We start from the raw sequence: 25,725 nt of genomic DNA on the forward strand, positions 1-25,725 counted from the left end.
TATATAACTAAACTGTCATACACATCCAGATTGCTGCTGAAATCTAAGTTTGGTGTCCTCTCCACTCTTAATTCCCCACAAAGCTTGCTGCAGTCTTTTGCCACAGCTGACCACTGAAAAGCCTTATTTTGAGAACACATGGCTAATTGGAAATGCTTTGAAAGTAGGACTATCAAGCTGTAGGGAGATTTAGAAAAGACAGAGATTTTCTGACGCAGGATTTAGTGCCAGACACATAGCAGATACTCTTTTTTATTGAGAGCCTTAGATATTTTGCTTTATTTGGTCACTTGTATATAGCTGCTCAGCTTCCCAGGGGGCTCAGTGGTAAAGAATCCACCTGCCAATGCAGGAGACGCAAGTTTGATCCCTGGGTCAGGAGGGTGCCCTGGAGAAGAAAATGGCAATCCACTCCAGTATTCTTACCTGGAGAATCCCATGGACAGAGGAGCCTGACAGGCTATCATGCATGGGGTTGCAAGAGTCAGACACAGTTGAGCAACTAAAAAACAACAACAAAAAAAATAAAATGCAGCTGCTCAGGATACAATTCTCTTTAGAGGTAAACACAGCAGAAAGATTTAATATAATCTTCAGAAAACAGCCTTGAGACAAAACCTCATAAAGTTATGTCACTTTTTGCCTCTTAATAATTGAGCAACATTATGATCGTTCCCTTGTTATCTAAGGGGCATTGGTTTCAGGACTGCCACAGATACCAAATCTGCTGATGCTTGAGTCTCTCAGGTAAAGTGGAGTAATACAGTTGGCCCCCCACACCTGCAGATTCAACCAAAGGCAAATGGGTTGAATCCACAGGTGCAGAACTGCAGACAAGGAGGGCTAACTGTATATAATCTGTCATGTTTGAACACTGCCCATTTTTAACCCATATAACAGATTTTTAAGTGTACGTTACTGTTGACTATAGGCACAATGTTGGGCAGATGATCTCCAAAACTTATTTTTCTTGCTTAAGAAAGCTTTATGCCCATCGATTAGTAAGTTCTCATTTCTCCTTTACTTCAGTTCCTGGCAACCGCCATCCCACGCTTTGATTCCATAAGTTTAACTATTCTTGAAACCTCATATAAGTGGAAAAAGGCAGAATTTATCCTTCTGTGATTGGCTTATTTCACTTAACAACATGTCTTCTAGCTTCATCCACATTGACACATATTGCAGAATTTCTTCTTTTTAAAGACAGACTAATACTTCATTGTATGTGTATATCACATTTTCTTTTTTTTAATCACATTTTATTTATCCATTTATCCATAGATGGATATTTGGGCTGTTTCCATATCTTGGCTATTGTGACTAGTGCTGCAATGAACAAAAAAGTGCTATTAACTCTTCAAGATCTTGATTTCAAGTTTCTTGATAAATATGCAGAGGTGAGGTTGCTCTACTATGTGGTAGTTCTATTTTTAATGTTTTGAAGAAATTGTGTACTTCTTTTCGTAGCAGCTACACCATTTTGTATCCTCATCAACGGATCTATAGTTGACTCTTGGACACCATGGGGGTTGGTACCCACTCTCATTGAAAATCTACCTGTAACTTTACAGTTGGCCTTCCCATCTGTGGTTCACATCCATGGATTTAACCAACCTCAGATCATGTACTACTGTAGTATGTATTTGTTGAGAAAAAAATCAAGTATTAGGGTACCTATGCAGTTCAAATTTCTGTTGTTCATGGGCTAACTGCACCCTGTATGCTAACGGCTATTATGTTCATCTGGTTCAAAAGTGTTTTGCTTTTGACTAATCATCCTCCAGAAGGAGGTACCAGAAAGTACCTCTAAATGTATTTATAACTTCATACTTATAAGCTTCTTCTTTTCCTTTTGCTGTGGTAGACAGACTCAGCCAGAACTGCCAAGTACAAAGAAAAAACTTCAGCAAGAATGAATTAATATGAGTCTCTGGATGGTCACACAATTTTAAAAGATAAAGTTTGTTTTAGAATTTTTTTGATGTATATCGTTTTTAAAGTCTTTACTGAATTTGTTACAATATTGCTTCTGTTTCATGTTTTTTTATTTTTTTGGCCATGAGGCATGTGGGATCTTAGCTCCCCAATGAGGGACTGAATCCACACCCTCTGCATTAGAAGGTGAAGTCTTAACAACCACTAGACTGCCAGGGGAAGCCCCAAAAGACAAACTTTTTAAGAGCTTTGAGTGTAGGACATCTCATCTTACTCTTTTCTTAAACTCTGTGGTAGATGGACAGTTTAAGCAGAGGGAAGAAAGACTCAAAGTGGTAAAACTAGCATTTAGCATTAGCAAGGTACTAGTAGTTCTCCATATATATATGAACTCAACCCAGTCTTTTTGTCAACATCCTTCAAGGTAGGTACAATTATGATCTGTATTTTAAAGAAGCTGATTAGTGGAGAAGAGAAGAAGCATGCAAAGTAAATCGCAAAGCTAGACTTTCTACCCAGGCCTGTCTCCACGGTTGATGCTCAGAACCACGGCTTCATCTCCTTCATAACAGGTACGCAGATCTGCGACGAAGGCAGTTAGAGGAGCTCTCTGATCCCAGTAACTTGGGCAACTAAGGACTGCTTTGCAGACTCAGACCCATGTGACAACTGAGTCAATCCCGAAGAGGGCAAGAAGCCCATTAGCAACACAGCCGCAGTAGGTGAGCCCAAAATTATTTTTGCTGGCACAGACCAAGTGCCCTGCAGAGACTCCTGGCTGTCCCCTGCCGTCAGTCGCAATCTGAGCTTTTGCCAGTCTCTTCTCTCTTGGCCCCAACTGTTGGATGAGGTTTCAGCTCAATTCTCCAACCTGAATTTTATATCCCCAAGACTGGAACTGCTCTGAATTCCAACCAACTTCTTTGCAGCTCTGGGTCTGACCTAGTTTTTGCAAGTTCTTCACAGGATAGAAGGTGAGAAAAACCAGACATCTTTCTCTCAGCGCCCTTAGCCATTGACTGGGATTTGCCATGAATAGTTTGGAACTTTGGCACCAGTGTTTGCCTTTTATTATCCTGTCTGCTCACAACCCACCATCGCCATTTGGCCTTATTGATTGATCAGTTAACTTGCTCTGACAACGTCTAACAGATGAATGCTGTTGTAGGAGGACCTCCTACAGCTGAGGTTAGATTTTTCAGTCCACTTCCTCCTGTTCATCCCCACTCCTTATTGCTTTTCTCACAGCATATCTCAGGCTCTGACCTGTTTGACTTAGGATACGTCCCTTTGTACAGATCCCCAGGGCAGAAGTACTCTTAGATCTATGCAGCTACTCAAGTTTCACGACCACGGCCAGCCTGGAAGATCGTGACGTCAGTAGGTCCGGGCATCACTTGGGCTGTTTTGAAAGCTAACTTTGAGTCAGGGGCCAAAGTCACACTCTCTCACCGTTCCCTTGCCTCTTCTTTCTCACATTTAACAGCCCAGCTGCTAATAGTTGCTGTTGTTGTTTAGTTGCTGAGTCATATCTTTGTGACTCTTTTGTGACCCCATGGACTGTAGCCTGCCAAGCTCCTCTGTCCATGAGATTTTCCAGGCAAGGATACTGAAGTAGATGGTCATTTCCTTCTCCAGGGGATCTTTCCAACCCAGGGACTGAACCTGCACCTCGTGGACTGCAGGCAGATTCTTTGTGTATTTTGACCACTTTCATCACCATAGAAAGGCATTGCATCTTTATTGACTATATTCCCCATATGTACATTTCATATCCATAACTCATTTATTTTGCACCTGGAAGTTTGTACCTCTTGATCTCCCTCGCCTATTTCATTCATCCCCTCAGCCCCTCTCCCCTGGCAACCACCGCTTTGCTTTCTGCGGCTATGACTCTTTTCTGTTTTGTTATGTTTGTTCATTTGTTTTGTTTTTTAGATTCTACATATGAGTGAAATCATATGGTATTTTTTAGTCTGACTTATTTAGCTCAGCATAAAAACCTCTAAGTCCTTCCAGGCTGCTGCAAATGGCAAGATTTCATTCTTTCTTATGACTGAGTAAAATTCCATCATATATATATGTATAATACCTATGTAAACATATGTCTCACATCTTTATCCACTCATTTATGTATGGATACTTAGTTGTTCCCATATCTTGGCTATTGTAAATAAAGCTGCAGTGAATATAAGGGTGAATGTATCTTTTCAAATTAATGGTTTTGTGTTTTTCAGATAAGTACCCAGGAGTGAAATTGCTGGAACATATGGCAGTTCTATTTTTAATTTTTTGAGGAACCCGCATAATGTTGGCATACCATTGGCAGCTGCATCAATTTACATTCCTACCAACAGCACTAGAGGGTTCTATTTTCTTCACATCCTGGCCAGTACTTATTATTTCTTGCCATTTTGGTGTGGCTTGTTATGCAACAAAGATGATGGGTGGATGCATGTCATCTCATTTGATCCTCATGGTTGCGCTGCAGTGAGACCGGTGAATGACTTGACTAAGATGCTGCACTTGTAAGTGGCCGAGCCGGGACTGGGACCTGGGCAGCTGCAGCACCTGTGTTCTCCCACGCACCCCTCTGCGTCTCTGTAAGTGGCCGAGCCGGGACTGGGACCTGGGCAGCTGCAGCACCTGTGTTCTCCCATAAGTGGCCGAGCCGGGACTGGGACCTGGGCGCTGCAGCAGCTGCAGCAAGTGGCCGAGCCGGGACTGGGACCCGGGCAGCTGCAGCACCTGAGTTCTCCCATGCACCCCTCTGCGTCTCTGTAAGTGGCCGAGCCGGGACTGGGACCTGGGCAGCTGCAGCACCTGTGTTCTCCCACGCACCCCTCTGCGTCTCTGTAAGTGGCCGAGCCGGAACTGGGACCCGGGCAGCTGCAGCACCTGGTTCTCCCACGCACCCCTCTGCGTCTCTGATGAGATGGAACGGAACAGCGAGACACCAGAGAGGAAAGAGCCTCAGGGACAACTCAGTACTTCTCTCTTCCCGCACACTTGAAGCATCCAAGGCCGGGCAGGGTTTGTCTTGGTTCTCAAAGCTTGGAAGGTATGTAGCAGGGATGCTGACCCCAGGCGTTCTCTCTTTTTCTCATGCTCTCTGCTTCAGAGTTCTCTGCTCTGCCTTCAGGCCCAAGAAGATTCATTGTCTTAAGGTGAGATGGTGGCAGTGAGGTGGTGTGGGGTGGGGATGGCGTGTTAGGCACGTGGCAAGCGTTCCTTACGTGTTTGTGTGTGGCTTGTGTGGCTTCTTTGAGATCTCTGAAATTAGCAAGAGGTAGCCAGCTGCTTCTTCGCTTGTCTAACATTTGCCTTCAGTGATGGATTCCCCTTCTCAGAGAACAGATGGCCTCCTGCTAGAGACAGATACTTTCTCCCTATTGTTTAGCAGGAGGTATGCCTAAAAGCCTGATGTGAAGGAACCTCTGGAAAAGAGCAGCCTCTGTGCAGAAAAAGACGGAGAGATAGACCCTGCTCTTAGACAAGTCATACACAGGGGCAGACGGAAGAACAGAACTTAATTCTACCGTGGCCTCTCAGCAAAGGGCTGCCACTTCCGCATCTCTATTTCTTTCCATTCCCATGAAGCCCTTTCTTAAGGCCTATCTGTATGTATTCAGACAGCCATCCACCAACCTTCGGGGTGCAAGTGTAGCCTTCAGTCTTGCCCCCACCTCACCCCAAGCCTGCACAGAGGCCTGAGCGTGGGGTCAGGCCCCCGAGTGGGGGTCCTAGGACGAACAGCATCTCCCCTCCGCTAGTGCTGGTGTCCAGTCCTTCCTCTGAGGTCTGATTCTTTAGGGGTGCTGTTTCCATTCCGAGAAATGCCTCTTTTTAGAGAATCTTTCCGAAGAAGATAGGTAGGTAGGCAGTCATAAATAGGACGCGCAGTAATGTGAGTAGGCTGTCCAATCTGGGGAGACTTTTCGTGTCTGTCATGGGAGAGGGAGCAGGGAAGAATGCTGGTCTTCAGTGAAGTGAGAGGGACCATCGCATCCCTTTCCTGATCGAATTATGACCCCTTTTTTATTCCGCTTCCTGACCTTGAATTCTTCCTTCTATAGAGTCATATACGAACTGGAGAAATGAAACATCTTATCATTGCTATATAGATATATACATAATAGGGAAAATGTACTTGAATCTTTATAATTTTTTTTAAAATTTTATTTATTTATTTTAATATACTTGAATCTTAATGGTTTGCATTTTTTTCTAGAGCATTCCTTTTGTGGTCCTCCTTTCTGAGTCTTAGGTGGCTTATCTGTGTATCAGAAGCACAGCAAGAGGGAGAAGAGGAAGGGCAATTTAAGGTCATGACCCTGAGGATTCAGGCAGCAAGATAAAAGCTCCTTTCCTGCCCCCACCGAGAGAGGAAACCTGAAGTGATGGGAATGCCCCGACTTTAACTCTACAGCAGCCTTTGTTGTAAGAGATGAATTCCTTTTAAAAAATTTAAAAAGAGTAATAACAAAAAATGGCATTATGCACACCTCTTAGACAAGTTACCATTAACTTGGCTAAATATTAGACGAGGAGAGTTGACGGTCCCAGGGAAAATTCAAATGCCTGCTTTCATCCAAATCTTCTCCATGTGGACAATAGCTCTCATTGTCATATTAGGAAAATTGAGGAGAGAAAATAGATGTAATTTTCTATTCTTCTCACTACATTCCTCAGAGTCCTTGAGTAGCTTCTGAGCTTTGCTCTAGACATCAGATGAAAACGTCTAGCCCTGGCCTTCGAAACTGCACACGAGGCTTGTCTTTCTCTTCTGCTCCATCTCCAGGATCCATCAGGAAGTCTCTTCAGCAGCACAGACCACCTCCCTGTAGGATCCTGAGGTCAGATTTTCCAATCTCCCTGTTCATCGCGTGCACAGCCTAGGCTGGTGCTCAACCAGCCGTGGAGATTTTACCTGGGTTCCTTGCATACACTGGCGTCTCCAGATTTTTCACCTTGTCTGCTCCTATCCAGGATCAGGTTAGTGTTTTGAGAAGATCATCCTGACAATGGTTTTGAGAAGGAAAGCCTGAGTAAAAGGGCATGGGTAGGGGAAATGTGAGCAGTTGGGTGGGAAACAAGAACCAGAGATGCTTCTATATCCACTAAGAAGCTGGAAGAAAGATGATTTGAGTGCCCAATTCAACGTAAAAAGTGAAGAGGGAAAAGGGATATGATTATTTGATTCTATGCATTTTCATTTACTCTAACCACTGATTATCCAGATTTACCATTAATTGAAATATTTTATCTCCTTACTATGGTCACATTTATTTAAGAGATGAGTTATATGAAGTTACCAGAATTTCATTTATAGAAGTACAAGTGTTGTCTTCAGATCACATTTAGCTCCTCATCTAAGGATATGGTCACACCATAAAAATGAAAATTACTTTCAGACTTTAAATATAAAATATGAGCAATTCACAAAGTTGCTATAAGAATTTTCTCCCTACAGTTTCAATGCCTTAGTTTTCTCAGAAAGTTCCCAATACCTTTTTTCTAAATCATGAGTCCTTTTGGTAGAGAATGAAAGAGAAAGTGAGGAAGACTTAAAGTATATTTTAGGGCCAGACGATATTTCTGATTCAAATTCCTAAAATAAACACTAGACAATTGTGTCACAAAATAATACAATCTTGTAAATATCTGGAAAGTATAAACTTTATAAGGGAAAAAATTAAAATCAGCTATAATCCTATTGTTCAAGGAAAACCACTGAATTTTTTGAATTTTTTAGTCTTCAGAAAGATTAGATTGTAACTGTATGTATCAACTGCATAGATGTAACTGTATGTATCCACATAATTAGACCATAGTGTATATTCTAATTTATATTCTTTTCTCATTTAATACTATACCTTGAGCATTTTCCATTGATATTAGAATTTTTACAAAAGCAGAATTCAGTGAATATATGACATTCTAACATATAGAGGTGCCACAATTTAACAGTTTTTGCTACTGATAATGTTGTGGCAGAGACTGGTTAGATGGAAGGTCATTGAGAGGATGTGACCTCCAGTTGACCTTGGAGCTGGACTCTGACCATGGAAGGCTCCTCACTTCCCTCCCCCCCACCCCCCGTCCTTGGAATGTGTGTTCCATCCACTATTCCCACAGTTGGGAGCTGTTTCCAAGAATGGAGCCTCGAGTGAGCAATGTTTTGTTGAAACCATCTGGATGGTATACAAGACTGAGCCTGATTAACTTTAACTACACAAACTTTAAGGTTTTGTAGGTAAGTGCAGAGATCCACTCATCCTGTGGCCACCCAAGATGAGCCTCCTAAGTTTCCTTACCACCTGCCCATCTGGAGTGGTCTGTCCCTTTATATGGTCTCTTCTGTCCTCTGTGTATGGGGATGGGGCAGTTTCAGGTTTTTTTTTTCCAGGAAATTCTCGAGGTCTCAAACCAACATCATCAACCCTATTTCCTCCTCCAAGGTACACAGGAAGAGTATACTGTCCAGATTCTCTTGCAGCTAGGCTAGGGCCATGTAACTGCCTTCTGGCCAGGAATTTGAATCAGAAATATCAAGTCTGACCCTAAAATATAAGTCTTCCTTACTTTCTCTCTTTCATTCTCTGCAGAACCAAAAGGACTCATGGCAGATGTAAAGGAAGGCATATCTTAGAGTTATCACTTGAAGGAACAGTCACTCAAGAAAGCCCCTCAGCCTTCACCAAACTCTGGAATGAGTGAGAAAGAAATGTTATCATGTCAAGTGTCTGGGAATTAAAGCTTTTTTTTTTTTTCCCCCAGCAGCTACCATTATGTATGTTGAGTTTTTCTGATTTTACTCAATTTATTAATATACCAAAATGTGTATCTTTATACAAATACAATTTGTCCTCTTAGGACAGATTACTTAAGGTCAATCTGGGTTGAAGTTTTGGCTTCTATTGAGGATGTAGAAAGCTAGAAAGAGCATCATCTCTATTCCAGCAATAAAAAATCTGGATAATCTACAAAATAATAATTTTTCTTAACATCATCCTAGAGGTGAATTCACCTAAAATTTAGGGAAAATTTTAGAACCTAAAATTTAAGGAAAATTAAGGCAAGGCAGTCACCTCCACAGAGAGGCAGAACATAAGCAGTGTCCTACCTATCAAGGTGGCACAAGGAAGATGGGGCTTCCACACAAGCACGGGCAAAGAGGCCTTCAGCTAAGATTCGTATCAGACTGCTAAAGGCTGAGAGTGGCTGGCATGAGCATATAGATCTCCTGGGAGCCACAGACAGAATGGGTGTTTTGCAGCCTCTTCTTGGATCTTGTCAGATGCTCAGAGAAAGAACGGGGCATGAGGCAGCTGGAGAAGGGCCCTCTTGGTGATGTTAGCCTAAGAATGAGATTGGCTACCCCTGTAGGAAAAGCTGGAGAAGGCAATGGCACCCCACTCCAGTACTCTTGCCTGGAAAATCCCATGGATGGAGGAGCCTGGTGGGCTGCAGTCCATAGGGTTGCTAAGAGTCGGACACGACTGAGCGACTTCACTTTCACTTTTCACTTTCATGCATTGGAGAAGGAAATGACAACCCACCCCAGTGTTCTTGCCTGGAGAATCCCAGGGATGGGGGAGCCTGGTGGGCTGCTATCTATGGGGTCGCACAGAGTCAGACATAACTGAAGTGACTTAGCAGCAGCAGTAGGAAAAGCATGACATCCCACTTGTTCCATCTCCCTGTGGGCAGCATAAACATTTCAGTTAGTCAATCAGCAAATAATCACTGTATAGGCCAGGGCTGTGTAAGTCCTCATGGAGTGTGCCAAAAAGATTTCCTGCCTATGGGGAGCTTCTAATGTGGTGAGGAGGCCCAATTAACACCCACAAAATTAGGAACAATTAAATATGACACTGGAAATTATCGACTCGGAGTTCAACAGATGAAATTTGGATGTTGAGGCCCCCTTTCCCCACCTCCCACCATCAGTACAATCACACCTTCAGTTGGATATGATCAATAAGCAAAATGAGCAAACGTCAGCGGCACTTGCACAGGTACAAGTGTCATGTGGGGACAATTCCTGGCACAGCAGGATAAGATCCCTGGTATAAACTCAGAACGAGCTCTTTGCCCAGCCCAGCCTTGGATGTCAGTATAAAAAGATATTGCTAAATTTTCTCAAATTATCTTTGAAACAATTTTACTTTCACCAGCAATGTATAAGAGTAAAATCTTGTTTCTCCTTAAACCACCATATGTCAATCTAATGAGTTAAAATGCTACATGATTTGATTTTAATTTGTATTGCCCTGAGTGAAATTAGGCATATTTCTTATGCTGAGAGATCATTTGCTTTTTCTTGTGACCCATCTATTCACATCCTCTGCTCTTCTAATACATTAATGGTCTTTTATTTATTGGTTGTAGAGCTCATTCGTTGTTGCTGTTCAGTCATTAGTTGTGTCTGACTCTTGGCGACCCCATGGACTGCAGCACGCCAGGCTCCTGTCCTTCACTATCTCCCAGGGTTTGCTCAAATTCCTGTCCACTGAGTCAGCGATGCTATCTAACCATCCCATTCTCTTTCACCCCCTTCTCCTTTTGCCTTCAATCTTTGCCATCATCAGGGTCTTTTCCAATGAGTTTGCTCTTCACATCAAGTGGCCAAAGGACTGGGGCTTCAGCTTCAGCCAACAGTCCTTCCAGTTAATATTTAGGGTTGATATCCTTTAGGATTGATTTGTTTGATCTCTCTGCTGTCCAAGGGACTCTCAAGAGTCTCTCCAGCACCATAGTTTGAGAGCATCAATTCTTTGGTGATCAGTCTTTTTATGGTCCAACTCACATCCATACATGACTACTGGGAAAACCGAGCCTTGACTATACTGACTTTGTTGGCATAGTGATGTTTCTGCTTTTTAATATCTTGTCTAGGTTTGTCACAGCTTTCCTTCCAAGGAGCAAGCACCTTTTAATTTCATGGCTGCAGTCACTGTCCACAGTGATTTTGGAGCCCAAGAAAATAAAATCTGTCACTGCTTCCACTTTTTTACCTTCTATTTGCCATGAAGCGATGGGACTGGATGCCATTATCTTTGTTGTTATTCAGTCACTCAGTCGTGTCTGACTGTGACCCCAGGGACTGTAGCAGGCCAGGCTTCCCTGTCCTTCACTATTTTCTGGAGATTGCTCAAACTCATGTCCATTGAGTTGGTGAGGCCATCCAACCATCTCATCCTCTGTCATCCCCTCCATCATAGTTTTTTTACCATTGACTCAAGCCAGATTTTTCACTCTGCTCTCTCACCCTCATCAGGGGGCTCTTTAGTTCGTCTTCACTTTCTGCCGTAGAGTGGCGTGGATGGTGACCGCAGCCATGAGACTTAATGGGCTCTCTGGCATCTTGCCTTAGTCCATCCAGGCTGCTGTAACAACAGGCCACAGACCGCATGGCTTATAAACAACAGGTATGTATTTCTCATGATTCTGCAGGTGGGAAGTCCAAGGTGAGGGTGTCAGCATCTTCAAGTTCTGGTGAAGGCTCTCTTCGATGTTGCAGACTGCTGACCTCGTGTGTCCTTACACAGTGGAGGAAGGGGCAAGGGATCCTTCAGCACCTCTTTTGTAAGGACACTGATCTCATTCATGAAGGCTCCACCCTCATGACCTGATCACCTCACAGAGGCTCTACCTCCTAATACCATCATTTTGCAGCGTTAGAACTTCAGCATATTAATATGGAGAGACAAAAGCCTACAGACCACACCACACTTCCAATAAAATTAGAATTCTATTAAAGCCAGAACTGTTAGTTAAAAATGAGCAATCTCCTGGACTGGTGATCTGTTTCACATATGATAATATACATGTTCCATTGCTCTTCTCTCAGATCGCCAGTCCAAGTCTGATGCATGAGACGGGGTGCTCAGGGCTGGTGCACTGGGATGACCCAGAGGGATGGGATAGGGAAGAAAGTGGAGGGGGGTTCAGAAAAGAACAATGAGCAATCCCTTCACAACAGATTTGTTTTAGTTCTAAACTATCCTAATTACTTTTTTTAGATTTTATTTTTTTTATTGTTTTGGCTGCATGGTGTGCGGGATCTTATTTCCCCCACCAGGGATGAAACCCACGCCCCCCTGCATTTGAAGCAGGGAGTCTTAACCACTACATCATGAGGGAAGTTCCACTATCCTAATTATTACAGCTGTTGTGAGGTGTTTTAATATCTAGTGGGTTTAGTCCCTTCACTTTTTCCTTTTTTTTGAATTTCTTGAATATTTCTCCTTGTTTATTTTGCCATGTGTACTTTACAGTCAACTTGTCTAATGAAAAATATTGGTATCACGTTAATTTATGGACTAACGTTTAGAGAATATTGACATCCTTATGAGGCTGAGTTTTTCTGCCTAGCTGCATGGTATGGGTCTCCATTTGTGCGAGCCCAGTAAGACTCCTTTTGTACTTCTGACCTCTGGAACTGTAAGCTTTGTTTCTTTCTCTATGTAGATTTTACCTTCTTGCTTGATAAAGGCTAATTCTAATTGATATAGGATATACAAGAGTGATTTTTCAAATGCTGAAGTAAAAAAAACATGGGGCAGTAGTGTTACATCGAATTCCTTCTCTCAGGAGGTCACTTGTATAGAAGTATCACTGGATATAAAGTCACAAACAGTTTTGTTCACTGCTCACTGTTTGAAGATACACTGTAGCTCCTTGTAGACAATAACCGCTGAAACTTGTTCATACTCAAGGATTATATTGTCAAATACGTGAACTGTTTTTTGACATGTAAATTGCTGGATATGAAAACTTTATTAGAACCGAGGTTCAGACAGCCCCATCAAATTCTGAAGAGTGAAATTAGAGCAAAGTGAAAGCAGGAAAAATGCCGACATGTGGGACAGACAGCTCACTGTGCCGGGCTAGGGGTGCGGACAGAGGCTATGCATGTGTCCAGACCGCCCTGGATATCAGTCATCCAGAATGTACTTTCAAATTCTCATGCTACTAGACTAAACTGCCATGACTCCAATTCTTTAGTATCTGGTACTTACTGAGAAATTCTGTATAAGTGAAGAAGAGTTACTTCCTAACCATCATATATAATCAACCATAAACTGGCTTAAGTCAAATAGAAGTTATATTCATTTATCTTGTCTCACTTGAATCTATTAAAAAAAAAAAAAGACTAACATGTTGATTAGGGCTTTTTTAAAAGACTTTTGTGTGTGTGTGTTCGGACCTTTTCCAAAGTCTTTATTGAATTTGTCAACGATGTTGTTTCTGTTCTGTTTTGGTTTTTTGGCCACGAGACACGTGGGATCTTAGCTCCCCAACCAGGGATCAGCCATGCACCCCCTGAATTAGAAGGTAAAGTCTTAACCATTAGACTGCCGGGGAAGTCCCTCAACTAGGACTATTAAGCAAGGGTTTTACCTCTTTGGGTGCTCAGCTATTTCTTGAGGAGATTAGCTGTATAGAATTTCAAGGCATCACTCAGATGTAAACAAAAACAACAAATGGATTAGGGAGATCCTTTAAATGATTCACAACATGGAGGAGAATGTTCTGTAAATTGAATGCTTTAATTAGCTTCAACAAATGGGAGAGACAAACTGGAATAGAACCAAGGGAGGTGCTCAGACTAACCTGCCAGCTCTAGTTGTTTGCATCAAAAGAGCTACACTGCCATGACAATTTTTCCAGTTGAATTCAAAGAGAAAGTAGAACATGCACAAAATAGAAAAACACAGATTGGAAAAGTAGCAGCATTAATCTGCATTAATATTCAGGCAGACCAAATTCTATAATCTCAAGAAGGGATGTAAGCATTAAGGGAAAGAGGTCCCTGGCTTATAGCCACTGTTCATCTCAGACTTGACTGCCTGCCGTTACCTAGAAGCAGGCACTGGGCTAAAAAAAAGACCCATAATATTGCAGACCCAATTTTGGAAGGTATGTTAAATGTCATCTGGAGTGATCCATCTCCTTCCCTGTGTTGATTCCTTTCTGCAGAAGCCTTACAATGTCATCACTAAATCAGCTTGTGCACCTGCTTTCAAAGCAGTCTACTCAGTCCTTGGGGAGCTCTGGCTGTTATCTTCTGCTGTATGTTGACCCAAAAGCTGCATAGCTTTAGTTTCTATCCACTGCTTTTAGTTCTGTTCCTTGAAGAACAAAATTAATCTTGGAAACTGTACAACAGTTTTTCAACTGTCGAAAACTGGCTATCATTTCCATGATGTACTGTCTTCAGCTGACTGACTAGCTCTTAATTTCTTTAACTGCTCTGAGCAGGAGAGGTCAGACCTCTTCATCATCCTTGTCTCTCTTTTACACGCTTGAGTCTCTCTGCGTCATCTTAGGCAATGAGCTCAGTAACCAAGTATGACTATTCATTGCCGAGCAGAGCATACTTCCTTGGTTTTAAATCTTTGCTATCAAAGTGTGTTCTTCCAACTCACAGGACTATCCAGGAACTCGTTAAAAGTGAAAACTCCACAGACCCACCTCAAACTCCTGAATCAGAGTTTGGATTTTGTGAAGATCCCAGGTGACTCATATGAACTTTAAAATTTGAAAAACACTGTTCTAGATAAGTGGTTCTCAAACTTGACACCACATTGGAATATAGGTCCCTGAGTCCATTCTGGGGGATGACTGAAAAAAATGTTTTTTCCCAGAAGCATCAATACTACTTATTTTTCTATACAAATGTTGAAATTTAGGGGCAGTTGACGGGTGGAGAGCAAAATAAGCTGTCATGAGTCAAGAGTATTAACAAACCCAACAAAAGGAAAGTCAATTTCCATCTGCTGTGTAGTGGTGCTATCCAGTCTTGGCTTTACTTACTTGAAATGTGACATAATACTCATCGGAAATTATGGTGGCTTTACTTCCTATTGATACAAGAATCTGGATAACAAAACAGAAACAAACAAACAAACAATGAATTTAGAAACCACAATGACTAGGATGTCAAAGTTTATAACTTATGAGGACCTGCTGTTTAATGTTAAAATAGTAATTTTGCTTTTATTTGCTTATACCACACGGTGGCTCAGATGGAAAAGAATCTGCCTCAATGCCGGAGACCTGGATTCAATCCCTGGTTCAGGAAGATCCCGTGGAGATGGGATTGGCAACCCACTCCAGTGTTCTTGCCTGGAGAATCCCATGGATAGAGGAACCTGGTGGGCTGCAGTCCATGGGGTCACAAAGAGTCGGATACGACTGAGCAACTCACACATATGATGAATTGAGACTCGCATGCCAGTAATGCGTATGTCTTGTCCTCTACATGGCAGCCTGAAGGCATACTCAGGTCCTTCTTTTGTTGTAGATTTTGGAGTCAGTGTTTTATAAATCACTCATCTATCATTTTAAATGCAACAGTAAAGTGTCTAAACTCACTTTCATCAAAAGAAAATTTAAGCTTTTTGTGCCATGACTAAAGAAGTTAGATTAAAATCTAACTCAGTGGTCCCCAAACTTGGATCTAATGCCTGATGATCTGAGGTGGAGCTGATGTAATAATCATAGAAATAAAGTGCACAATGAATGTAATGTGCTAGAATCATCCAGAAATGATCCCCTCTCCCTGACCTGTCAAAAAATTGTCTTCCACAAAACTGATCACCAGTGCTAAAAATGTTGGGGACCATAACTCACTGGGAATAGAAACAGTATTCAATACAAAGTAGAAACAAGAAAGATTTTAGAAAGATTCTCTTGAGAACAAAAAGGAAAGAGTCAGAGACAAAAGGTTTAGTCTCACAGCTCTGCTGTTTGAATATCCATTTTTTTTTTCTGTGTTAAAAAAAATAAAATAAAAAAGTGAATATCCATTTTATCTGTGTAGAATGAATAAGTTGACTTATTTTATTGCATCCCACAAGGCAAATTCTCTCAGCTTCATTAGAAAAAACAGCAAACAGAATAGATGCAATATTTTTAGCACATCAGCATGTAAAAGATTTGCAGTGTGTTGTAGGAAAAAAAAATACATGTGGATCACGTATCATGTTCCATTCAATGGTCCTGGCTGTCTACACTTGTCGAGTGCTTCTCAGTTCTTACATAGAAACTGCCACAGCACATGGTAAAAAATGCACCAAACTGTCACAATTAGGCATAAAAATATTCCCTACAAATACAAAATACTAGGGACTGATCCCAAAATACCCCCTAGTATACAAGTTCTAGGGACCATATTTTTTTCTGAAATCTCATTTTTTCCTGTGAAGTGGCAGAAGAGAATTGTGGTATTTTTAATCTCTAACAGAAGGACCTTTAAGGAGAAGACTGAAAGGTTGAGTGGGCTTCCCAGGTCTCTCAGTGGTAAACAGTTCACCTGCAATGCAGGAAACAGTTTCGATGCCTGGGTCGGGAAGATACCCCTGGAGAAGAAAGTGACAATCCACTCCAGTATTCTTGCCTGGCAAATCCCATGGACAGAGGAGCCTGGCGGGCTACAGTCCAAGAGGCTGCAAAAGAGCTGGACATAACTTCACAACTAAACAACAACAAAAGGTTGAAGACTCTTTCTGGGCGTCTGGGTAAACCATCAGTTGAGATGAGAACTGGAAGTTAGAGGACAGGCTCCGCAAAACAGCATTTCAAGGCCTTCCGTCTGCCTTCTCTTCTTTCATTGCATCCCCAGCCATGCACTCAGTCTGTTGTTTCCTTCCTCCTTATTCATGCATTCATTCCAAAAACAACTGCGGAACACTTACTGCATGCCCAGCAATGCGCTGACTTCTAAGGATACAACCGAAAGCAAAACAAAAGGTCTACTTTTGTGAAGCTTAGTATTAAGCAGAGAAGACATGCTGTTAACGAACCAAATTACAACAAAGTGTTTGACTGTGTTTACCCCATCTTGTCATTTACCTCCAATGTCTACACCTCTTCCCCCCTCTCTGTCTGGGCATATGGAGACAGGGGGCGGTCAGGGAGACCAGGAAGAGAGGAGGTGACTTTGTCCTTATATTCTCTGAGTCTTGTAGTTTGGGGGATAGAGTACTCACTTTTCAACTTAATGTTAAATATTTTTCTATTTCCAAACTTCAGTTACACTTCACATCATAGTGTTATCTTACAAATATAATAGTGTGTAGCACTTTATTATTTTTTTAAAAATACTTATTATTTGGCCCTGCTGGGTCCTAATTTTGGCACTCGGGATCTTAGTTGTGGCATACGGGACCTGGTTCCCTGGCCAGAGTCGGCTGAACCCAGACCCCCTGCCTTGGAAGCACGGAGTCTTAGCCACTGCACCACCAGGAAAGTCTCTGTGTAGCTCTTTAGAGTTTGCAAAGTCCTTTCACAGTCATTACTACCTTAGACTCAAAACGAGACCGTGAGATGATGGTCCATTTTATGGAGGAGAAAACCATGGCTCCTGGAGGCTAAGCTACGTGGACCATTAGCAGCGGAGCCCAAACTTGCACTCTTTTGCCTGACGTAACTGGTTATAGCCTCATACTAGATTTAAGCCTGTCTTTGTCTCAGTGATGCTTCATCGCCTACCTACTGTGCTGGAAGGATGTTAGAAGTCATAGTTTGTGTTTCTTCAGCACGTGAGTACAGGGACAGTGGTTAGATTTCCTCCTAGCTGTTTGCAGGAATTACACCGCAGGCAGCACGCTGACACATTCAGACCCAGGGATGCACCTGCCAAGTGGTTTCCTAGAAGCTGCCTGATTTGTCTGTTTTACCATTTATTTATTTGTTAGTTTTTCGCCTGTGCCGGGTCTTCCTTGCTGCGTGGACTTTTCTCTAGCTGAGGTGAGTGGAGGCCACTCTCCAGTTGCAGCGCACAGGCTTCTCATTGTGTGGCTTCTCTTGTTGCAGGGCACAAGCTCAAGCGCTCACAGGCTTCAGTGGTCGTGGCTCCCAAGCTCTGGAGCGCAGGCTCAATGGTTGTGGCACGGGAGCTTAGCTGCTCCGAGGCATCTGGGGCCCTCCCGGACCAGGGACCAGACACGCCGTCTCCTGCACTGGCGGGCAGATTCTTCACCACTGAGCCACCAGCCAAGCCCACGGCCTGTTTTCGGCCCCCTTGCCAGCACTAGCTGTGGCTGGAGCTCTGCAAGTGCAGACAGGACGAGAGACTGTTAGGAGACCGCGGGAGCAGGGGCCCTGGCATCCCCGCGCGGGTCAGAGTCTGCGAGTCGAGTGGGTTAGATTTGGGAAGGCAGTAAAAGAAGATGGCAAGGGTCTCAGAGCTGGTTACAGGGAGAGTTAAACAGCAGGTGATGAACCCCGGACGGCTGGGCCTCAGGCTGGCTTCACGGGCCTGTGACCCGTGCAGGGTTCAACGTCCTGCTGTCGCCATCTTGAAACTCTTGTTAAGTATGTTTTTATATATTTAGCACAATGGGGCAATGATGATGAACAGGAAGAAGGAAATCTGTGAAATATGCATGTGGGCAATCATTTCCCTTCTCACTTACACACAGCACTCACCATGCTCCGTGAGCACGCGATGAGTGAGCAAAGAGTGTCTGTGGAAACAGGTGTCCGTTATTACAGGGTGATCCGTGAGCACAGGGATGTCGTGAACATTCTGAACATCTGTCCAGAAACACAGATGGCCAAGGTCTCTCTCACATTCTTCCCCACTGCTGTACCTCCCTGCCTGCGTTAGCTGACCACTTAAACTGAAATGACGACACGGAAGGAAAGATGGGGCAACTCAGACTCGCTGATCGTTTCAGTCCTTCCTTTCTCATCGGCAAGTCAAAAAGAGAGTTAGGTGGCATATGCGTATATTAATAAGTGATATTAATAAGTGAGGCATATATTAATAATTATTATTAATAAAATAAAGCCAGGTGGTTGCGTGATGCTTTCCCCCTCTTCTAGTTAGAACAACATGCACATGCTTGCTTCAGTTCTGATATACAACTTGTGTAGTTTTGGTGATTCTGCATATGAGTTAAGTGCTCTTGCATTTTCATTTAAAACTGGCATTTCACAATATCAAGATGAATGGGAAAATTCAGGCTAGACATTTAAATTTTAAAATTTTGTTTGTAATAACATTAAATATTAACTTAAAAAATTCTATGATGAGTGAAGAGAGGAGCCACAGAGGAAAGAAAAAGTTTATATCCAAGCATACGTTTTGGATCCATCCAAGCATGTTTTCTCTCGCTTTGGGAACAGGGTTCCTGCATTTTCACTTTGCACTGGGGCCTACAAATGATGTGGCCAGGTCTCCTCCTCTCAGGAAGGGTAAAGAAACCTTCAGCACCCTGGAAGGCCTGAAAAGATCAGCAACAGCTTGAAATTTGGTGACTTTTACATATTTGGGTCAGACAAACTAGAGGATGTTCACCAAAGGAGCCCCAGACAGGTGTATCTAGAGTCTGGGGGACAGTCAAGGACACCTTGATATAGACCCTAACCAGCAACAGAAGAGTGTGGTCCTGGTGAGGCTTGCTGATTATCTTCTGGCCTTGGGAGGCTTCTGTGAACACCCTGGAGAGAATGGGCCCTGGAAGAGGAGCAGCAGGTGGCAGCAGCAACAGGAACCAGGTGCTGTGAGGTGCCAGCATTTGAGTCAAGGCGCTTCTCATATCCTGTCAATGCCTCCGACCTTTATTGCTGCCTTGGAGCTCCAAATGCTTGAGCTCAGTCAAGTCAAGTTTTGTGAGTTTTCAAGTAGCCCAGGGAAACTCCTCGTTGCATCCGATGTCTGAGCAATAAACATCACAGACGCTCTGACTCTGCGACCCCAGGATACACAGATGCAGTGACCCAGGAAAGCAAAGATGTCACCGGAGCTTGGATCTGAGCCTGTGTGGGCAGCAGCTGGCAAACATGAACACTAAACACATCTGAATCTCACAGTTTTCTCTGCCCACAGCTGACAAACAGGGCAAAACTGACAGGCTTTCCTGGACAGCATCCTCCCTGCCTCCCCGCTTCAGCTTCTAACTCAGAGCTGGGCTCCATGGCACACCATCCCACACTCCTTCCTGCTTTCACATCACCAACAGGGAGGGGGTGTGTGTTCATGCAGAACCAACCATGATGAGGAATGGTCCTAACTCTTTCTTTGACTCTTATTGAGCTTTGCCAATAAGGCTAACAGCCTACAATAATAAATACATGCCATATAAGGATTTTCACCACATATCAATAAGAAGTCAAGAAGTCTCAGCACTTCTTCTCCCCACCCTTATTGGTACCCACATATTGGCTACTACTTCTGGGAGATACAAAGGTTCTATGTAAACCTTGGCAGTAGCCAAGGCAATAGTGTGCTGAATAGGAAATACACTGCATTTAGTATCAGAATTTGCCAGTGGGGCACTGGTAAAAGTTATTTTATATCAGTGAGCCTCCTCTGTTAACTGATGAAAGAAGTTCTCTTCCTCTGTAGACAGTGTGGGTAATGGTTTTTTTCGTGGTGGTGTCTATGCAAATATTAGTTATCATTACGACAGTCAGTACTTAAATTTCTGTTGAACTGTTGAATCCTCAGGAAATCTGGTGAAGAAGTCCCCTGAGTAGTTAGTCTGATTGTCCTAACCTCTGCTTGGCATTGGATGTCCCAAAGGAAAAAAAAAAATGACAAAGGAGAAAGGATGAGGGTCAGTGGCTGTAATATCCGGCTAGTTCTCAAAGCAAATTTGACATACTTAAGATGGGTGGAAGCAAGATTGATTAAGAGGTCTGCTGGGACATGTTGTTCAGTCTCTAAGTTGTGTCTGTCTGACTCTTTGTGACCCCATGAACTGTAGCACGCCAGGCTTCCCTGTCCTTCACTATCTCCCAGAGTTTGCTCAAACTCATGTCCATTGAGTCAGTGATGCCATCCAATCATCTCATTCTCTGTTGCTCCCTTCTCCTCATGCCCTCTATCTTTCCCAGCATCAGGGTGTTTTCCAATGACTCAGCTCTTCACATCAGGTGGGCAAAGGATTGGAGCTTCAGCTTCAGCATCAGTCCTTCCAATGAATATTCAGGGTTGGTTTCCTTTAGGATGGACTGATTGGATCTCCTTGCTGTCAGAGGAACCCTCCAGAGTCTTCTCTAGCACCACAATTCAAAAGCATCAGTTCTTCCATGCTCAGGCTTCTTTCTGGTTCAACTCTCAAATTCACACATGACCACTGGAGAACCATAGCTTTGACTATCTGGAACTTGGCAAAGTGATGTCTCTACTTTTTAATATGCTGTTTAGGTTTGTCATAGCTTTTCTTCCAAGTTTTGGGACATGGCCAACTGCAAAAGAGAATACTAAAGATAAATTTACAGCTCCAAGAACTCTCTTCAGCTTATGTAGTTCACATAGTTCACATGTGTTTATTGAGAATTGCAAGTACTTTTAAAATTGGTTTGTTTTCATTTTGTAAGTGGCACAAAAGTCTATTAAATTCCATAGCAAAATATTTGACAAACTAATTGTTTGAAAGAGGCAGCAATAATTAATGTTTGTAACATGTCTTAATCTTTACAAAGCACTTCTTTAATCATGATGCATTTGCTCCTCACAGAAGCCTTTTGAGAGTAGTAACTATTGTTTACTTGTTTTATAGGTAACAATTCTGGACTTAGTATCTTTTCAGGAAAAACTAGAAATTAGATGGACTCCAACTTGAATCCAGGCCCACTGACTCCAACATCCATAACGTTTAACAAAATGTACAGCTGATAGTCAGATACTCTGATCAGAGACGGAATGAGCCCAGCACTGGGGAAATGTGGATTCTGGTTCCAACTGTCATCATCCAGAGTCGCCTGGTCCCTCCCTTTCACCGGGTCTGTTTCTTCATCGGCAAAACGAAGAGGCTCTGTGGAGCATCTCTAAGTTGTCTCCCATTCCTTTATCACTCGATTGGTATGAAGAAAAGAATTGCAATGGAACCACATTGAACAGAAATTACTCCAATGCTGTCTATTTTAGAAATTGTGTTTTCTGTTTGGCTTATGGCAGAAGGAAGGCAAGTAGGAACAGCCAAGCAAGTAACAGAACTAATCCAGGCGAGTTTTCTCACCCAGCATAACTCCCACAAGAAAATAAACTCCGCCTGGCACCGTGCCCCCACCCCGGCACCGCCCCCGCCCGCAGGAATTCGGGGTGGGTCTCAGAGGAAGCGGCGGCACAGAGCGCCTGGCACACGCTCCTGTCTTTGAGCTTGAAGACAGGAGGAGGCTCCATCAGGAGGGTGGGAGTTGGTCCCCAACAGATAAATGAGGGTTTCAGAGGCGCTGAACCTGCTCCGCAGGCATCGTGCCTTTCCCAGAGGAGCTCATACTCATTAGTCATAAATAAGTCCTGTGAAATGCCTCCCACGTCCCATGTGAATATTTCAAACATCATGCTTAGCCAAGAAATAAAAAAGAACAAAAACAAAACAGAGATTTACCTTTTAAGCTTTGATATTTGTTGTTTGTTTATTACCAGATTTAATCTTCTGAAAAAAAATTGGTATTACATCTTTAAAATCGTTCCTCTCTGACATTTCCCGGTGAGGCACAAATATTCAGGCAAAGAGTGGGGCTTTGGGGGTCCCGTCTAATCTTTATACTCCTTATTCTAGCTACTGGAGGTCTTCCCATTCTGGAGACCAGGCAAAGTGCTATGAGAGAAACTGGTGGTGGGGAAGCAGGTTTCCCTAGAGTCAGGTGTCAGGCGCTGGTCCTACACTTTAGTGGGAAGATGAATAAGATACACTTTAACTAGTGGTTACCAGTGGGGAGAGAATGGGGGGTGGGCAAGACAGGGGAAGGGGATTAAGAGATTCAAGCCACTAGGTATAAAATAGATAAGATACAGTGATGTAATGCACAGCACAGGGAATATAGCCAATATTTTATAATAACTTTAAATGGAGTATAGTCTAATAACTATCAAGTCACTGTGTTATATGTCTGAAACTAATGTAACATTGTAGATCAATTCTATTTCAATTTTAAAAAGACACAGCTTGACTCCGGGAACCCTCGGTTTCAGTCAGAGAGACAGTCAGGTCAGGTGGAGGAATCAAAGGAAACATTTGTGATGTGAGCTTGGAGAACAGAGTTTGGCTTAGGCATACAGGAGAGCACTGAAGGCTATCTGAGAGCAGAAGAGAATTCAGAAACACCTCAGAGAGCAGATGGCCTTAGAACTGGGTTTTTAGGGAGGTGTTTCACAAGAGAAGGAGTGGGAGAGAAGAATCTTGGTGAGAGAAGTTAAGGCATGTGCAAGGCAGGGAGGTGAAAGAACAGGGGCAGGCCAAGTGGTGCAGTACCAGCTTGGAAGTTTGAGCATCAGCCCGAAGGTGAGGGGACTTGTGTTTTATTGGGGTGGGTGGTTAGCTTTTTATTCTCAATGCAATATGAACTTGGTTTTTGGATTATCATTCTGGCAGAAATAGAAGGATGGATTAAAGAGAGAAGAGGCTAGAGGAATTTCTTATTTTTATTATTTCAAATTTTTGGCTACATCCTGAGTCATGTGGGACCTTAGTTCTCTGACCAGGGATCGAACTCTCACTCCCTGAATTGGAAGGCAGAATCTTAACCACTGGACCTCTAGAGAAGTTCCCAGGATAGAGACATTTAAACCAGACATATAGAGGCAAGAGAGGGGACCCATGAGAGAGATGGAGGAGGCGGAATTGGTAGGACTTGATGGCCCGCTACACAGACCCAGGAAGCAACACAGTCGTGGGGCTTGGGAACCCGACTTGATCATGATAGGAGAGGGTGATGAGCATTGCCTGCCCTTGATGGATGGGCTAACAAACACTAACTGAGCTATTTGTTGGTATTACGGTTGGCGTGAGGGATGAGCCAGAAGGTGGATAAAGCAGCGGTAAAGCTTCTTTCCTCTCTATAGGAGCTTGTCCCCTGCCTCACTGTTCAATGAGTGGTCTGAGGTCCATGGACCAGCAGCATCGGCGTCACCTGGCACCTTGTGCAGCTTCCTGAGCCCCCCAGGGTTACTAAGTCAGATTCTGCTTTTCTAATAAGGTCCCCAGGTCAGCTACACGCAGTCAGTTACTTTAAAGTGTGAGAAGCACTGGCCAAGGGTAACTCTTTGAAATTTTTCCAGTTGGCAGGAGGATCGTAGAGGGAGTAACCACAGAGAAACAGCATAAGCAGGAAACGAAAGGGCCAAAGGTTCAAATTGTCAATCACAGATTGTGGAGCCAGACATCGGTGTTTCTCTGTCCGGGAGTTTATACCGAATGGGAACTATGCCTAATTACTATCTTGCTCTCTGATCTGTCTTCCACTTCATATTTCTACTCTTACTCTTTACATATTTGATTTTGATTCTGCGTCCATGCTCAGTTGTATCTGACTCTGTGCGACCCCATGGACTGTAGCCCACACCAAGCTCCTCTCTCCCTGGAATTTTCCAGGCAAGAATACGGGAGCGGGCTGCCATTTCCTACCCCCAAGGATCTTCCCGACTCAGAGATCAAACCCTTGTCTTTTGTGTCTCCTGCATTTAATGGTGGATTCTTTACCACTGTGCCACCTGGGATAATCCTTAATGTATATACGACACTTAAAGGTACTTAAAAGGTTGTAAAATGAGCAAAGCTATTTTGGGAACAATTAAGACAACAAAATAAACAAAAAGTTAACAAATTTGTTTATGTATCTCTGGCATCCTTAGCAACTCATTATTTCTGGGTTATAAGGAGATGGTTGAGTGTGATTTAATGAAGGCTAAGCTAATATTGTCCAACTTCTAGATCAGAAAAGAGACTCAGAAAGTCAGGGTTACTTGGTACCAGGGCTCTGTTGGAAGCCAGGCAGCTTCAGGCAAGGAGCAAGAGTCTAAGTCATTGTGACATCTCCATTACGCCTCAGAAACTGTTCATTGCTCCAGACAGGAGCTTTAGTGGTTGTGGCTCTTGTCTTTTCAGCCTCTCATTCATTCAGTTAGGATGGATTTACTGGCATGAAAATTTGATATGGATCTAGAACTCTATGAACAAATAATAATAACATTTGATGGAGGTCATAAAGATGACTCAGGCCCATAAAAGAAAAGGGTTCTGCAAAACACCAAAGGCACAGCAAGATAAAAAGCAGAATATGCTGCCTTTTCACAAGCTTAAAATGGCATTCACCTCTAGAAACAGGCTTAATCTAAGCTTTGACATGCGCCATCAAATGCAAGATTTCCGAAGTCTGATGATGCATTAGTTGCACAAAGAGAATGAGAGCAGGGAGACCACGTCCAGTTGCCCCTGTGATGACTGGAATGACCGTGTGTTGGAGCAGAGAAGGGACAGAAGAATGCTGCCCTTCAGAAGCACTTGCAGTGATGGAGTCTAGACAAATCACAGATGAATTTAGTGGCAATGTGAAATTGCTTTTCAAGTACATAATAAACGATGGGATATTCTCTTCTGAACTACTCTTGTTTCTATGCACCACAACTGTGAAGAGAATGTATTTTTTAGGGATTGCACGAAGCCTTTGAAACAGTCCACAGCTACACTGAAGGAATGGTTGGTTTCCATTATGGAAGTCACTTTGGGGCGGTTGTTAGCAGCACTCTCCTGAGGGAGGGGCATTTCACTCAGCTTTCTCAGCTGTAAGGTGCGGTGCGTCCTGAAGCAGGCTGACTGAATGGATCCATCAGGCCAGTGAGCGGCTATTTCTCCAGTTCCTGGGTATACAGGAAGTAGTTTTCTCTCCATAAAGTGTGGAGTTTAGGATACTGTGGTAGCGAGAGTGGAATGACAGCCCACTCTCACCACCCTTCTGTGCCAAAATTACAAAGACGTGGGAGGAATGTGGAGGGGTGGTGAATGCCATCACATTTTCATTTTACCCACTTGGTTGACCTGG

The 25,725-nt window shown here is 43.2% G+C and overlaps 1 long non-coding RNA gene across 2 annotated transcripts; it reads left to right on the forward strand.

Annotated features, from left to right (window-relative positions):
* Window positions 1–4,744: 4,744 nt before the first annotated feature.
* On the forward strand, window positions 4,745–25,258 carry LOC122422765. Of its 2 annotated transcripts, none has more exons than XR_006263952.1 (3): window positions 4,745–4,996; window positions 6,737–6,930; window positions 21,462–25,258. It is a non-coding gene; the product is annotated as an uncharacterized LOC122422765 (long non-coding RNA). The 2 variants fall into 2 exon arrangements; XR_006263951.1 differs by lacking the exon at window positions 21,462–25,258 and adding an exon at window positions 8,544–8,665 and having other exon boundaries at window positions 4,752–4,996.
* Window positions 25,259–25,725: the final 467 nt, after the last annotated feature.

This window comes from Cervus canadensis, chromosome 20 (assembly GCF_019320065.1).
Source record: "Cervus canadensis isolate Bull #8, Minnesota chromosome 20, ASM1932006v1, whole genome shotgun sequence".
In the NCBI taxonomy this organism is placed as follows: Eukaryota; Metazoa; Chordata; class Mammalia; order Artiodactyla; family Cervidae; genus Cervus; species Cervus canadensis.